The following is a 17,642-nucleotide window of genomic DNA, read 5'->3' on the forward strand; positions in this document are numbered from 1 at the left end:
CAATAGGATTGAGATCAGGGCTTTGTAATGGCCACTCCAAAACACTGACTTTGTTATCCTGAAGCCACTTTTCTACCATTTTGGCAGTAAGCTTCGGGTCATTGTCCATTTGGAATACACATTTCCGCCCAAGCTTTATCTTCATGGCTGATGTCTTGAGATGTTGCTTCAGTATTGCCACATAATCTTCTTTTGTCATGATGCCATCTATTTTGTGAAGTGCACCAGTCCCTCCTGCAGCAAAACAACCCCACAACATGATGCTGCCATCACATTTCACACTTGGGATGAAGTTCTTAGGCTTCCGAGCTTCTCCCTTTTTCCTCCAAACATAATGATGGTCATTATGCCTCAAAAATTAAATTTTAGTTTCATTAGACCACAGGGCATGTCTCTAAAATTTAAGGTATTTGTTCCTGTGCACATTTGTAAACATTAATCTTGCCTTTTATGTTTCTTTTGGAGTAATGGCTTCTTCCTGGCAGAGTGGCCTTTCAGCCCATGTTGATACAGTACTCGTTTCACTGTGGATAGTGACACAATCTTACCAGCTTCTGCCATTATCTTCACAAGGTCTCTTACTTTTGTCCTTGGGTTGATATGCACATTGGACCAAATGATGTTCATCTCTGGGACACAGAACCCGTCTCCTTCCTGAGCAGTTTGATGGCAGGACATTACAAGAAATAAATATAAAGTGCACACAAGCAAAGAATATATATATATATATATATATATATATATATATATAAATATATATATATCGGTGAGCAGAGTAAACTAAATAAAGCAAAAATAAGCAATATTCAACCATAAAAAATGGAGACAAAAGGCACAAAAGACTCATGGTTTATTGTGCGGTATCTTTGAGCAAGATGGACTCACATTTTTCAGGAAGGTGAAAAGCGCATGGGAGCTGAACATGGGAGAGGGAAGAAGAGAGGGGCTAATGTGTATAAGTGGTGATGGAGGGGGGATGGGGCGGTGAATGTGCATGAAAATCTGGGGTCAGTTGCCCAAAATGTTTGGAACAACCTTCTGCAGAGTTCCTTAAACTGCGTGCCCTTGACCAAGAAGTAATGGAGGTAACAGGCGGTCACCAGCCACTGATGGGATTTCCGTTTCTCTTTTGTGCATTCAGATTGCATTTTGTTAATTGCTAAAAGCCACCAACTCTTTTTTTACGTTTCTTACGTTCCTCACCTGGTTAAAACGTTCACTGTACTTATATATTGTATCATTGTACAGTAGATTCAGACTGAAGGCAGCAAAAATCAGGAAGTAGCACTGTGGAGACTCGAGGGTCAGTGGTTGCTCTCGTCTGCTGGCACAGCTGTCTTTAGAAAGACCGCATGGACCAGGGCTCATCCTACTGAACGCCTGCACTCCTTTGCCATGGGCAGAATACTTCTCAGACAACACAGGGTGAGGGTAAAACAGTGTGGCAATACTTTATTGAACCACCAATAGACAATAACATATAGTACAGCCTCAGCAAATCACAAGATGGTGCAAATTGCAGTCTCACCCTTCTGCTGGCATGCCGAATTAGAGAACCTGCGACTTCGGGGCTTCCAGGGCTAACTACCCCCAGAAATGGCACCCACTTTTGGCGGGCCCCCACAGAAAGGAGGTAATAAGTTTAAGAAGCTGACAGTCCATTGAGGTACTTGGCCAGGTGACTTGATTGACCATCACTGAATCCATGGAGGTTGGGACAATGGAGCAGATCTGTATTCCTGCATCTAGAAGTGTGTTCCCCTAAATGGCATCCTGTATATTGTCTCAAATCTGTATTAGAGCCATGGCGCATTAGCTACTCTCATGTAGAGTCTCTCTGGGAACCCGGCAGAACCCCCTTTTACAGTTCACAACTGTCCTTCAGGCTATCATACAGAGGTCAGAGAGAAGGCCCCCTTCTAGGACCCCTACTCTTCTCCATCTACACCTTCGGCCTGGGACAGCTCATAGAATCCCACGGTATGCAGTACCATCTCTACGCCGATGACATGCAGATCTACCTATCCGGACCTGTCCTCACCTCCTTACTTACCAAAATCCCGCACTGTCTGTCTGCTATCTCAGCTTTCTTTTCTGCTCACTTTCTACAACTGAACATGGACAAAACAGAATTCATCATCTTTCCCCATCTCACTCTACCCCTCCACCAGACCTATCCATCAATGTCAATGGCTGCTCACTTTCCCCAGTCCCACACGCCCGGTGCCTCGGGGTGATCCTCGACTCTGTCCTCTCTTTCAAGCCACATATCCAAGCCCTTGCCTCCTCCTGCCATCTCAAACTCAAAAATATTTCCCGGATCTGCGCATACCTTGACCGCGACACCGCAGAAACACTTGTGTATTCCCTTATCATCTCCTGCCTTGACTACTGCAACCTCCTGCTCTCTGGACTCCCCTTTAGCACTCTGGCACCACTCCAATCCATCCTACACTCTGCTGCTCGACTAATCTACCTGTCTCCCCGGCATTCCCCAGCCTCTTCCCTATGCCAAGCCCTTCACTGGCTTCCTATCGCTCAGAGACTCCAGTTCAAAACCCTCACAATGACATACAAAGCCATCTACAACCTCCATACATCTGTGACATGGTCTCCTGGTTTCTACTTACACACAACCTCCGATCCTCTCAAGACCTCCTTCTCTACTCCCCTCTCATCTCTTCTTCCCACAACCGCATCCAAGACTTCTCTCGTGCTTCCCCCATACTCTGGAATGCTCTCCCCCAACACATCAGACTCTGGCCTACCTGTTGTGAAATTGGATTTTGGGCTCCCCCGGTGGCCACTGGTGGAATTGAACTGGTGTGCATCATCCTCTCTGTTCACCTGTTTCCATCAGGATGTGGGAGTCGCTATTTAGCCTTGCTCCTCTGTCACTTCCATGCCGGTCAACATTGTAATCAGAAGCCTTTCTGTGCATGTTCCTGCTGCTAGACAACTCCCAGCTAAGTTGGACTTAGTCCTTGTTTGTTTTTGCATTTTGTTCCAGTTCACAGCTGTAGTTTCGTTTCTGTGTCTGGAAAGCTCTTGTGATCTGAAATTGCCACTCTGATGTTATGAGTTAAAACTAGAGTCTTAAAGTAATTTCAGGATGGTATTTTGATAGGGTTTTCAGCTGACCATGAAAGTGCCCTTTCTGTCTTCCTGCTATCTAGTAAGCGGACCTCAATTTTGCTAAACCTATTTTCATACTACGTTTGTCATTTCATCTAAAATCACCGCCAATATTTGTGGGGGCCTCTGTCTGCCTTTCGGGGAAATTTCTCTAGAGGTGAGCCAGGACTATATTTTCCTCTGCCAGGATTAGTTAGTCCTCCGGCCGGCGCTGGGCGTCTAGGGATAAAACGCAGGCTACGCTACCCGGCTACTGTTAGTTGTGCGGCAGGTTTAGTTCATGGTCAGTTTAGTTTCCATCCTTCCAAGAGCTAGTTCGTATGTTTGCTGGGCTATGTTCTCTTGCCATTGAGAACCATAACAGTTTGACCGGCCAAGAAGGGTTAAATTAATTGACAGAGAAAGGAGAGAAAAGAGAAGTCTGCTGAAGATTTTTTTTTTTTTTTTTTTTTCTCAGTTCTGAGTGTGCCTGCGGGTCTCAGCAGGTCAGGATTGTGATTTCTTTGCTCCGGGGCGACCCTCGGGATTGGGCTTTTGCATTGGCTCCAGGGGATCCTGCGTTGCTCAATGTGGATGCGTTTTTTCTGGCCTTGGGGTTGCTTTATGAGGAACCTCAGTTAGAACTTCAGGCGGAAAAGGCCTTGATGTCCCTATCTCAGGGGCAAGACGAAGCTGAAATATACTGCCAGAAATTCCGTAAATGGGCTGTGCTTACTCAGTGGAATGAGTGCGCCCTGGCGGCGAATTTCAGAGAGGGTCTCTCTGATGCCATTAAGGATGTTATGGTGGGGTTCCCTGTGCCTGCGGGTCTGAATGAGTCCATGACAATGGCTATCCAGATCGATAGGCGTCTGCGGGAGCGCAAACCTGTGCACCATTTGGCGGTGTCTACTGAGAAGACGCCAGAGAATATGCAATGTGATAGAATTCTGTCCAGAAGTGAACGGCAGAATTTTAGACGAAAAAATGGGTTGTGCTTCTATTGCGGTGATTCAACTCATGTTATATCAGCATGCTCTAAGCGTACTAAGAAGCTTGATAAGTCTGTTTCAATTGGCACTTTACAGTCTAAGTTTATTCTATCTGTGACCCTGATTTGTTCTTTATCATCTATTACCGCGGATGCCTATGTCGACTCTGGCGCCGCTTTGAGTCTTATGGATTGGTCCTTTGCCAAACGCTGTGGGTATGATTTGGAGCCTCTTGAAACTCCTATACCCCTGAAGGGGATTGACTCCACCCCATTGGCTAGCAATAAACCACAATACTGGACACAAGTAACTATGCGGATTAATCCGGATCACCAGGAGATTATTCGCTTTCTTGTGCTGTATAACCTACATGATGTGTTGGTGCTTGGATTGCCATGGCTGCAATCTCATAACCCAGTCCTTGACTGGAAAGCTATGTCTGTGTTAAGCTGGGGATGTAAGGGGACGCATGGGGACGTACCTGTGGTTTCCATTTCATCATCTATTCCCTCTGAGATTCCTGAATTCTTGACTGAATATCGTGACGTTTTTGAAGAACCTAAGCTTGGTTCATTACCTCCGCACCGGGAGTGCGATTGTGCCATAGATTTGATTCCGGGTAGTAAATACCCTAAGGGTCGTTTATTTAATCTGTCTGTGCCTGAACATGCTGCTATGCGAGAATATATAAAGGAGTCCTTGGAAAAGGGACATATTCGTCCTTCGTCATCTCCCTTAGGAGCCGGTTTTTTCTTTGTGGCTAAGAAAGATGGCTCTTTGAGGCCGTGCATTGATTATCGGCTTTTGAATAAAATCACGGTTAAATATCAATATCCGTTGCCACTGCTGACTGATTTGTTTGCTCGCATAAAGGGGGCCAAGTGGTTCTCTAAGATAGATCTTCGTGGGGCGTATAATTTGGTGCGAATTAAGCAGGGGGATGAGTGGAAAACCGCATTTAATACGCCCGAGGGCCACTTTGAGTATTTGGTGATGCCTTTTGGTCTTTCAAATGCCCCTTCAGTCTTTCAGTCCTTTATGCATGACATTTTCCGTGATTATTTGGATAAATTTATGATCGTGTATCTGGATGATATTCTGATTTTTTCGGATGACTGGGACTCTCATGTCCAGCAGGTCAGGAGGGTTTTTCAGGTTTTGCGGTCTAATTCCTTGTGTGTGAAGGGTTCTAAGTGCGTTTTTGGGGTTCAAAAGATTTCCTTTTTGGGATATATTTTTTCCCCCTCTTCCATCGAGATGGATCCTGTCAAGGTTCAGGCTATTTGTGATTGGACGCAACCCTCTTCTCTTAAGAGTCTTCAGAAATTTTTGGGCTTTGCTAACTTTTATCGTCGATTTATTGCTGGTTTTTCTGATGTTGTTAAACCATTGACTGATTTGACTAAGAAGGGTGCTGATGTTGCTGATTGGTCCCCTGCTGCTGTGGAGGCCTTTCGGGAGCTTAAGCGCCGCTTTTCTTCCGCCCCTGTGTTGCGTCAGCCTGATGTTGCTCTTCCTTTTCAGGTTGAGGTCGACGCTTCTGAAATCGGAGCTGGGGCGGTTTTGTCGCAGAGAAGTTCCGATTGCTCCGTGATGAGACCTTGTGCTTTTTTCTCGCGTAAATTTTCGCCCGCCGAGCGGAATTATGATGTTGGGAATCGGGAGCTTTTGGCCATGAAGTGGGCTTTTGAGGAGTGGCGTCATTGGCTTGAGGGGGCTAGACATCAGGTGGTGGTATTGACTGACCACAAAAATCTAATTTATCTTGAGTCCGCCAGACGCCTGAATCCTAGACAGGCGCGCTGGTCGTTGTTTTTCTCTCGGTTTAATTTTGTGGTGTCCTACCTGCCGGGTTCTAAGAATGTTAAGGCGGATGCCCTTTCTAGGAGTTTTGAGCCTGACTCCCCTGGTAATTCTGAACCTACAGGTATCCTTAAGGATGGAGTGATATTGTCTGCCGTTTCTCCAGACCTGCGGCGGGCCTTGCAGGAGTTTCAGGCGGATAGACCTGATCGTTGCCCACCTGGTAGACTGTTTGTTCCTGATGATTGGACCAGTAAAGTCATTTCTGAGGTTCATTCTTCTGCGTTGGCAGGTCATCCTGGAATCTTTGGTACCAGGGATTTGGTGGCAAGGTCCTTCTGGTGGCCTTCCCTGTCTCGAGATGTGTGAGGCTTCGTGCAGTCTTGTGACGTTTGTGCTCGGGCCAAGCCTTGTTGTTCTCGGGCTAGTGGATTGTTGTTGCCCTTGCCTATCCCGAAGAGGCCCTGGACGCACATCTCGATGGATTTTATTTCGGATCTTCCTGTTTCTCAGAAGATGTCTGTCATCTGGGTGGTGTGTGATCGTTTCTCTAAGATGGTCCATTTGGTTCCCCTGCCTAAGTTGCCTTCTTCTTCCGAGTTGGTTCCTCTGTTTTTTCAAAATGTGGTCCGTTTGCATGGTATTCCGGAGAATATCGTTTCTGACAGAGGTACCCAATTCGTGTCTAGATTTTGGCGAGCATTCTGTGCTAGGATGGGCATAGATTTGTCTTTCTCGTCTGCTTTCCATCCTCAGACTAATGGCCAGACCGAGCGGACGAATCAGACCTTGGAGACATATTTGAGGTGTTTTGTGTCTGCAGATCAGGATGATTGGGTTGCTTTTTTGCCTTTAGCGGAGTTTGCCCTCAATAATCGGGCCAGTTCTGCCACCTTGGTGTCTCCCTTTTTCTGTAATTCGGGGTTTCATCCTCGATTTTCTTCTGGTCAGGTGGAATCTTCGGATTGTCCTGGAGTGGATGCTGTGGTGGAGAGGTTGCATCAGATTTGGGGGCAGGTAGTGGACAATTTGAAGTTGTCCCAGGGGAAGACTCAGCTTTTTGCCAACCGCCGGCGTCGGGTTGGTCCTCGGCTTTGTGTTGGGGACTTGGTGTGGTTGTCTTCTCGTTTTGTCCCTATGAGGGTTTCTTCTCCCAAGTTTAAGCCTCGGTTCATCGGCCCGTACAAGATATTGGAGATTCTTAACCCTGTGTCCTTCCGTTTGGACCTCCCTGCATCTTTTTCTATTCATAATGTTTTTCATCGGTCATTATTGCGCAGGTATGAGGTACCGGTTGTGCCTTCCGTTGAGCCTCCTGCTCCGGTGTTGGTTGAGGGCGAGTTGGAGTACGTTGTGGAAAAAATCTTGGACTCCCGTGTTTCCAGACGGAAACTCCAGTATCTGGTCAAATGGAAGGGATACGGTCAGGAGGATAATTCTTGGGTGACTGCCTCTGATGTTCATGCCTCCGATTTGGTCCGTGCCTTTCATAGGGCTCATCCTGATCGCCCTGGTGGTTCTGGTGAGGGTTCGGTGCCCCCTCCTTGAGGGGGGGGTACTGTTGTGAAATTGGATTTTGGGCTCCCCCGGTGGCCACTGGTGGAATTGAACTGGTGTGCATCATCCTCTCTGTTCACCTGTTTCCATCAGGATGTGGGAGTCGCTATTTAGCCTTGCTCCTCTGTCACTTCCATGCCGGTCAACATTGTAATCAGAAGCCTTTCTGTGCATGTTCCTGCTGCTAGACAACTCCCAGCTAAGTTGGACTTAGTCCTTGTTTGTTTTTGCATTTTGTTCCAGTTCACAGCTGTAGTTTCGTTTCTGTGTCTGGAAAGCTCTTGTGATCTGAAATTGCCACTCTGATGTTATGAGTTAATACTAGAGTCTTAAAGTAATTTCAGGATGGTATTTTGATAGGGTTTTCAGCTGACCATGAAAGTGCCCTTTCTGTCTTCCTGCTATCTAGTAAGCGGACCTCAATTTTGCTAAACCTATTTTCATACTACGTTTGTCATTTCATCTAAAATCACCGCCAATATTTGTGGGGGCCTCTGTCTGCCTTTCGGGGAAATTTCTCTAGAGGTGAGCCAGGACTATATTTTCCTCTGCCAGGATTAGTTAGTCCTCCGGCCGGCGCTGGGCGTCTAGGGATAAAACGCAGGCTACGCTACCCGGCTACTGTTAGTTGTGCGGCAGGTTTAGTTCATGGTCAGTTTAGTTTCCATCCTTCCAAGAGCTAGTTCGTATGTTTGCTGGGCTATGTTCTCTTGCCATTGAGAACCATAACACCTACCAAAGAAACCTTCAAAAAGAACCTGAAGACTCACCTCTTCCAACAAGCCTACAGCGATCCTCAAGCTACTGAACAGCCGCACAACCTGCTCTGCCCTCTCCTAGTGTATTCTCACCCATCCCCTGCAGAGTGTGAGCCCTCGCGGGCAGGGTCCTCCCTCCTTATGTACCTGTGTGCCTTGTTTTTTGCTCATGTTTAATGTATTTGTCTATATTTGTCCCGTATTCACATGTAAAGTGCCATGGAATAAATGGAGCTATAAAAATTTATAATAATAATATAATAATAATAAAAGGCGGGATAAGGTCTCTCATTGTTTGAGTATTAAATCAATCTGCATAGTTTGTCCTTCACTGTTTGCAGGTTAACAAGCTTCATGGACTAATACAATGGGTAATCAAACATATTGGAAAACACTGATTGTTCAATTACCCTGTGTTCCAAGGATAGTAGCACAATAAGTTGCAACAAATATCAATCCAAGAGTCAACATTCAGGCTGATATAAACAATGGACTATTTCTCTTGACCCACGGACGAAAAATCCTTCTGGCCTAATTAAGAATAATTATTGTGGAGAAGACCTACATTTATAGAGCTTCCCTAGCTACATGCTTGGATGACATTAGAATAATGCCCAACAATAAAGAATCTTAGAGACAAACTCCCTACAGAGGCGACTAGTAAAAAGGAGGACTTCTTTAGCTATTTTCTATTTGTTAAACCACTTAACCAATGACTGAAGTATTTAGGAACTACAATTTAGTAGCTAAGTGGAAGCAGATACCAAGTGATCCAAGGAACTTGGTGAGCCTAACAAGGCCCAGAGTAGGGTTCCAAGTAGGGCTTCAAAATGGCCGCGGGAGGCCGCACGTGCGCAGATGGACATCGTGGCGGCCATTTTCCTGAAGCCGAATTTGCAGATTTAGAGCTCGGCTTCAGGAAAATGGCCACCGCGATCTCCATCTGCGCACGCGCGGCCTCCCGCGGCCATTTTCCTGAAGCCCCCCTCGAGAAGATGGCCGCCACCACCGATGTTCAACCCGGCTCTGCTGCTCACAGTGCATTCCGGGCTGCTGAGTCACCTCACCGGTGGAAGGGACCCTGCGCACGCCATACCGCACCTCTGCCGTCGCCACACCACTGCTGCAACCCCCCCCATGGACACCAGGCCGTGGCGTCGCCCACCTAAGCAGGAAGGGACCCTGCTCAGGTGCACACCACACCGCATCACCCCACCTCTGCCGACACCACGCCTCCTGTGACCCTGCTCTGCCAGCCCTCAGGTAAGGCCTCTTTCACACTAGCGTCGTGCACTGCACGTCGCAATGCGTCATTCTGTAGAAAAAACGCATCCTGCAAAATTGCTTGCAGGATGCGTTTTTTCTCCATAGACTTGAATTAGCGACGCAGTGCGACGGTTGCGTCGTGTTGCGTCGGACCGTCAGCACAAAAAAAGTTACATGTAACTTTTTTTGTGCGTCGTGAGCGTCGTGAACTCCGCCTCCCCGCACCTCACAATGGGGCAGCGGATGCGATGTAAAACAGCATCCGCTGCCCCCGTAGTGCGGCGCTTCCACACTATGCGTCGGTGCACTGCAACGTCGCATAGCGACGTGCAGTGCACGACGCTAGTGTGAAAGTAGCCTAAGATACTGTAAAGTCGGACAATAAGACGGACCCCCATCTTATAAAAAATCTTTTTTTCTGCAATTTTCACCCCAAATTTGGGGTGCACCTTATGGTCCGCTGTTTCTTATAGTCCGAAAAATACAGTAATTATATTAGTCTGGCCCTCTAAAGCCATCCCAGTTTCTCATGCGGCCCCATGGCAAAATTAATTGCCCACCCCTGGGTAAGAGCATGCTTTTTTTTTGAGAAAATCTAATTTTGTCAAGATTTTCCATTTCAATTATTGATATATTTTGTCAATAATACTGTAAGTGACAAATGTATAATTCATTGTTATTAGAGAGAAGAATTGTACAGGGAGCTTCGAGAGATGAGCAAAGTGTTTCAGGATCCAAACCGAATATTGTCTCTCCAGCCGAAAAAAAAAGAACAGCAAGAAGAAGATATGCGCCTTCTCTTAGCTGACATGACATGCACCTCCTCTTAGCTGACATGACGTATGCTTCCTTAGCTGACATGACGTGCGCCTCCTCTTAGCCGACATGACGTGCGCCTCCTCTTAGCCGACATGACGTGCGCCTCCTCTTAGCCGACATGACGTATGCTTCCTTAGCTGACATGACGTGCGCCTCCTCTTAGCCGACATGACGTGCGCCTCCTCTTAGCTGACATGACGTGCGCCTCCTCTTAGCTGACATGACGTGCGATTCCTTTTAGCTGACATGACGTGCACTTCCTCTTAGCCGACATGACGTGCGATTCCTTTTAGCTGACATGACGTGCCCAACCTCGTAGCTGACATGACGTGCGCAACCTCGTAGCTGACATGACATGCGCCTTCTCGTAGCTGGCATGACGTGCGCCTCCTCGTAGCTGACATGACGTGCGCCTCCTCTTAGCTGACATGACGTGTGATTCCTTTTAGCTGACATGACGTGTTCTTCCTCTTAGCTGACATGACGTGCGATTCCTTTTAGCCGACATGACGTGCGCCTCCTCTTAGCTGACATGACGTGCGATTCCTTTTAGCTGACATGACGTGCGCCTCCTCTTAGCTGACATGACGTGCGCAACCTCGTAGCTGACATGACATGCGCCTCCTCGTAGCTGACATGACGTGCGCCTCCTCGTAGCTGACATGACGTGCGCCTCCTCTTAGCTATGAAGGAACAGATGAATGACCTCGGGGAGACCAAAACATCCAACACTGCGGAGACACCATCACGTGTTTCTCAGCGCAGTGATCCAGAACACTGCCCCCATCCCTTATGGGAAATATGCAAACGCATGTAAAGTAAGCTGCGGAGACACCATCACGTGTTTCTCAACGCAAGCAATGAATAGCCAGGCCTTTCTCCGGGAAGGAACAACCACGGGAAGGGCAGCACCCAATAAAGGAGAATATCCAATAAAGGAAGACCACCTATGCCAAGCATGGTATCCATCCACAAACAGCTGTTTCGGGGTTTTTGCCCCTCATCAGTGTGGAGTAGGAAACTGGCTATTAGGAGCAGTGCCTGGTGAAAGGCTATGAAGGAACAGATGAATGACCTATTCTCCTTTACTGGGTGCTGCCCTTCCCGTGGTTGTTCCTTCCCGGAGAAAGGCCTGGCTATTCATTGCTTGCGTTGAGAAACACGTGATGGTGTCTCCGCAGCTTACTTTACATGCGTTTGCATATTTCCCATAAGGGATGGGGGCAGTGTTCTGGATCACTGCGTTGAGAAACACGTGATGGTGTCTCCGCAGTGTTGGATGTTTTGGTCTCCCCGAGGTCATTCATCTGTTCCTTCATAGCCTTTCACCAGGCACTGCTCCTAATAGCCAGTTTCCTACTCCACACTGATGAGGGGCAAAAACCCCGAAACAGCTGTTTGTGGATGGATACCATGCTTGGCATAGGTGGTCTTCCTTTATTGGATATTCTCCTTTATTGGGTGCTGCCCTTCCCGTGGTTGTTCCTTCCCGGAGAAAGGCCTGGCTATTCATTGCTTGCGCCTCCTCTTAGCTGACATGACGTGCGATTCCTTTTAGCTGACATGACGTGCGCCTCCTCTTAGCTGACATGATGTGCGCAACCTCGTAGCTGACATGACATGCGCCTCCTCGTAGCTGACATGACGTGCGCCTCCTCGTAGCTGACATGACGTGCGCTTCCTCTTAGCCGACACGACGTGCGCCTCCTCTTAGCCGACACGACGTGCGCCTCCTCTTAGCCGACACGACATGCGCCTCCTCTTAGGCGACACGACGTGCGCCTCCTCTTAGCCGACACGACGTGCGCCTCCTCTTAGCCGACACGACATGCGCCTCCTCTTAGGCGACACGACGTGCGCCTCCTCTTAGCCGACACGACGTGCGCCTCCTCTTAGCCGACACGACATGCGCCTCCTCTTAGGCGACATACCAGAGTTCACTATTAGTGATGAGCGAGTATACTAGTTGCTCGGGTGGTCTCCGAGTATTTGGATGTGCTCGGAGAATTAGTTTTCATCGCCTCAGCTGCATGATTTACGGCCTCTAGCCAGGTGGAATACATGTGAGGAATGCCTGTTAGGCCTCTTTCACACTTCAGTGTCTCTGGTACGTGTAGTGACAGTTTTCACGGACCTTGTTTCCGTGTTTTCACCGACCGTGTTTCCGTGTTCAAAACACGGAGACATGTCCGTGTTTCTCCGGCAGCACGTACAGCAATACAACATGCACACGGAGAACAGTGTGCATTCTCCTCTGTGTGCACGTACCGCCCACAGTAGAGACAGCGCTACAGTAAGCGCTGTCCCCCCTGCTGTGGTGCTGAAGGCGGCATTCATCTCTTCTCCCCCGCAGGAGAGAAGAGATAAATGATCAATTTTTGGTTTTTTTTTTGTTAAAAATAAAGTTGCTGGGACCTCCTGCCTCTCATCCCCAGTGTGCCGACCAGTCCCTTGCAGAAGAAATACTCACCTAGCTCCCGCGATGTCTCCTCTCAGCGCTGGCAGCCTGTCCTGTGTGAGCGGTCACGTGAAACTGCTCATTACAGTGAGGAATATGTGCATATTCCTCACTGTAATGAGCGGTCCCACGTGACCGCTCACACAGGACAGGCTGCCAGCGCTGAGAGGAGAAAGGAGACATCGCGGGAGCTGGATGAGTATTTCTTCTGCAATGGGCCGGGCGGTCCCAGCAACTTTATTTTTAACATAAAAAAAAAATTCATCATTCATCTCTTCTCTCCTGCGGGTCCGTGTGGTCCTCAGGTGGCAAACGGATGCCGCACTTGTGCCACACTGATGTGCAACGTGAGCACACGGACACACGTACACGGATAACTCCGGTACCGGAATTATCTGGACGTGTGAAAGAGGCCTTAGGGAATGCCCACATGCCCTGTCCAGAAGCCGTAAATCATGTAGCTGAGGCAAGGAAAACGAAATCTCAGGAAGTCTCAAATACTCGGAGATCACCTGAGCAACAATGCTACTCGCTCATCACTAATCCCTATCCCTACCTTGCTTCTGAGCATGCTGTTTCACAGATCCGTTGGTTTTCAGGGATCGGTCCACCATAGAGCTCCATGTTAATTTCTTACAGACAGACATGGATCCATGCCTGTCCGTGATTTTCGAGAAAGCCCAGAAAGAGAACAGTTTACGTTTCTGAGTACATGAAAATTGCGGACACCAATGGATCCTTGACAAAACGGAGACACCCGGACCAATCCATGCCCATAGGACAGCATGGGAGGCCATAACAGATCCATCGGCATCCCTTTCAAAACAGATGGACATGTATTTGAAATAATGCCAGAGTGAGAGCAGCCTAAAGGTACCTTCACAGTAAGCGATGCTGCAGCGATATCGACAACGATGCCGATCGCTGCAGAGTCGCTGTGTGGTCGCTGGAGAGCTGTCACACAGACAGCTCTCCAGCGACCAACGATGCCGAAGTCCCCGGGTAACCAGGGTAAACATCGGGTTGCTAAGCGCAGGGCCGCGCTTAGTAACCCGATGTTTACCCTGGTTACCAGTGTAAATGTAAAAAAAACAAACACTACATACTTACATTCGCGTCCCCCGGCGTCCGCTTCCCTGCACTGTGTGAGCGCCGGCCCTAACAGCACAGCGGTGACGTCACCGCTGTGCTCTGCTTTTACTTTACGGCCGGCACTCACAGTCAGTGCGGGAAGCAGATGGCGAGGGACATGACAGACAGCAGAAGGTGAGTATGTACTGTTTTTTTTTTTTTACTTTTACAATGGTAACCAGGGTAAATATCGGGTTACTAAGCGCGGCCCTGCGCTTAGTAACCCGATATTTACCCAGGTTACCATTGTAAAACATCGCTGGCATCGTTGCTTTTGCTGTCAAACACAACGATACACGCCGATCTGACGACCAAATAAAGTTCTGGACTTTCAGCAACGACCAGCGATATCAAAGCAGGATCCAGATCGCTGCTGCGTGTCAAACACAACGATATGGATATCCAGGACGCTGCAACGTCACGGATCGCTATCGTTGCAAAGTCGTTTAGTGTGAAGGAACTCACACAGACATGTTTGTTGAGAAAACACAGAGGTGTGAAGATCTCTGTTGTGAACATATGTGTGAACATATCTCCAGGTGTGAATACAGGCAACAAGTCCTAGAGACATGGAGGTGTGAAGGGGGTATACCACTAGATTACACCACAGAAGTACATGTGTCTTGTTTGCAATCACGATAATGAGCATTCAGATACGATGTATGGACAACATGAAAAAGGGAGAATAGAAAATGAAGAAATTTCATTTTTATTAATTTACACAGAAAAAAAACAACATTTATATTTATTGATATGATCATACATAAAAAAGACAAAGATAAAAGACATAGGTTACTACTAGAGATGAGTGAGTGTACTCGTTGCTCAGGTTTTCCTGAGCACGCTCGGGTTGTCTCCGAGTATTTGTGACTACTCGGAGATTTAGTTTTTGTTGACTCCGCTGCTTGATTTACAGCTAGTAGCCAGCCTGAGTACATGTGGGGGTTACCTGGTTGCTAAGGAATCCCCACATGTACTCAGGCTGGGTAACCGCCATAAATCATTCACTTGCGGCGGCGACGAAAACTAAATCTCCAAGCAGTTGAAATACTCGGAGAGCACCCGAGCAACGAGTATATTCGCTCATCACTAGTTACTACATATACAACGTCTTGTCTATTTTAGACCCCAACAATGTTTGGCAATCCAAATAGATCAGTGGTAAACAAGTGCGGCCTCCTCTTAGCTAACATGTCACCGACCATCACGCTTCTCTCCTCACCGCTGCTGTGTTTAGGCCACTAGCTCCTGGCTTCACCGCTGGCAGCTCTGCTCCTCCGGTCCGCAATGCTGAATCTTGTGTGCTGTCGCTCCACAGGATCTGTAATACCGGAAGTGAACAAGTCTGACTCTAGCCCCATTCACATTACCGCAACTCTGCTCCCATTGACCATACACCAGCTCTGGCTCTGCTCCCATTCACCATACCCCAGCTCTACTCCCATTCACCATACTCCAGCTATAGCTCTGCTGCTATTCACCATATCCTGGCTCTACTGCCATTCACCGTACCCCGGCTCTGCTCCTATTCACCGTACCCCGGCTCTGCTCCTATTCACCGTACCCCGGCTCTGCTCCTATTCACCGTACCCCGGCTCTGCTCCTATTCACCATACCCCGGCTCTGCTCCTATTCACCATACCCCGGCTCTGCTCCTATTCACCATACCCCGGCTCTGCTCCTATTCACCATACCCCGGCTCTGCTCCTATTCACCATACCACAGCTCTGCTCCTATTCACCATACCACAGCTCTGCTCCTATTCACCATACCCCAGCTCTACTCCCATTCACCATACTCCAGCTATAGCTCTGCTGCTATTCACCATATCCTGGCTCTACTGCCATTCACCGTACCCCGGCTCTGCTCCTATTCACCGTACCCCGGCTCTGCTCCTATTCACCGTACCCCGGCTCTACTGCCATTCACCGTACCCCGGCTCTGCTCGCATTGACCGTACCCCGGCTCTGCTCCTATTCACCGCACCCCGGCTCTGCTCCTATTCACCGCACCCCGGCTCTGCTCCTATTCACCGCACCCCGGCTCTGCTCCTATTCACTGCACCCCGGCTCTGCTCCTATTCACCGCACCCCGGCTCTGCTCCTATTCACCGCACCCCGGCTCTGCTCCTATTCACCGTACCCCGGCTCTGCTCCTATTCACCGCACCCCGGCTCTGCTCCTATACACCGCACCCCGGCTCTGCTCCTATTCACCGCACCCCGGCTCTGCTCCTATTCACCATACCCCGGCTCTGCTCCTATTCACCATACCACAGCTCTGCTCCTATTCACCATACCACAGCTCTGCTCCTATTCACCATACCACAGCTCTGCTTACATTGACCATACCCCAGTTCTGCCCCCATTCACCGTACCCCGGCTCTGCTCCTATACACCGCACCCCGGCTCTGCTCCTATTCACCGCACCCCGGCTCTGCTCCTATTCACCATACCCCGGCTCTGCTCCTATTCACCATACCACAGCTCTGCTCCTATTCACCATACCACAGCTCTGCTCCTATTCACCATACCACAGCTCTGCTTACATTGACCATACCCCAGTTCTGCCCCCATTCACCGTACCCCGGCTCTGCTCCTATTCACCGCACCCCGGCTCTGCTCCTATTCACCATACTCCGGCTCTGCTCCTATTCACCATACCCCAGCTCTACTCACATAGACCATACCCTATCTCAGGCTCTGCTCCTGTTCACCATACTCCAGCTCTGCTCCTATTCACCATACTCCAGCTCTGCTCACATAGACCATACCCTATCTCAGGCTCTGCTCCTATTCACCATACTCCGGCTCTGCTCCTATTCACCATACTCCAGCTCTACTCACATAGACCATACCCTATCTCAGGCTCTGCTCCTGTTCACCATACTCCTGCTGTGGCTCAGCACCTAATCACCATAGCTCAGCTCTGGCTTTGCTCCCATTCACTATACACAAGCTCTGGCTCGCATGCTCCAGCTGTGCCCCATACTCTCTCTCCCAGCCTCCAATTCACTCCTCCATCTTACAATGTTTCCCTGTGCAGTGAACACTCGTGCTCAGCCATTCACCGCCGCAGCCCTGATGCTGCTACATTCAGTCTTAGGGCTCATTTCCACATGCGAGTCACACGTCCGTATCATGTGGAAACCAAGCTGTGGAGCCGGCACTTGGAGCGGAGCTGTGCAGCTCCATGTGTTCCTATGCGGCCGCACGCTCCGCTCCTGAGTGCCGGCTCCACAGCTTGGTTTCCACATGCGAGACACGGACGTGTGCCTCGCATGTGGAAATGAGCCCTTACCGAGTGACCGTCCCGCAATGTTCAGCCTGCTCGCTCTGTACGCGTCTCGCCGCTGTATGTCTTCTTCTAAAATCCCTCACAGCTGGCAGCTCTGCTCCTCCGGTCTGGTATGTCTGTCATCACAGGATCTGAGGTGAATGACCTTCACTTCCGGTTTCAGATCGGAATGACAACAGGTAAAGCCCTGGGCTACAATACAATGGCACCCAGACACGCCTACACAACTGTGAAGTGGGCGTGCCCAGTTCACAGCTAATGTGGCTACTGTATCATAGATAGGGTCGGCGTCCGACCGCAGATCTCTATGCGCAGGGCTGCCGTATTTGCAGACTGAAAGTGTCGTGCAGCCACACTTACAGTCCTGCAAATCAAAATGGCGGCGCCCAGTGGCAGAAAAAAAAATGAATAAAAAAAACAACTATAAATATTATTCACTTGAAAATAA

The sequence above is a fragment of the Ranitomeya variabilis genome, chromosome 6 (genome assembly GCF_051348905.1).
Source record: "Ranitomeya variabilis isolate aRanVar5 chromosome 6, aRanVar5.hap1, whole genome shotgun sequence".
Lineage (NCBI taxonomy): Eukaryota > Metazoa > Chordata > Amphibia > Anura > Dendrobatidae > Ranitomeya > Ranitomeya variabilis.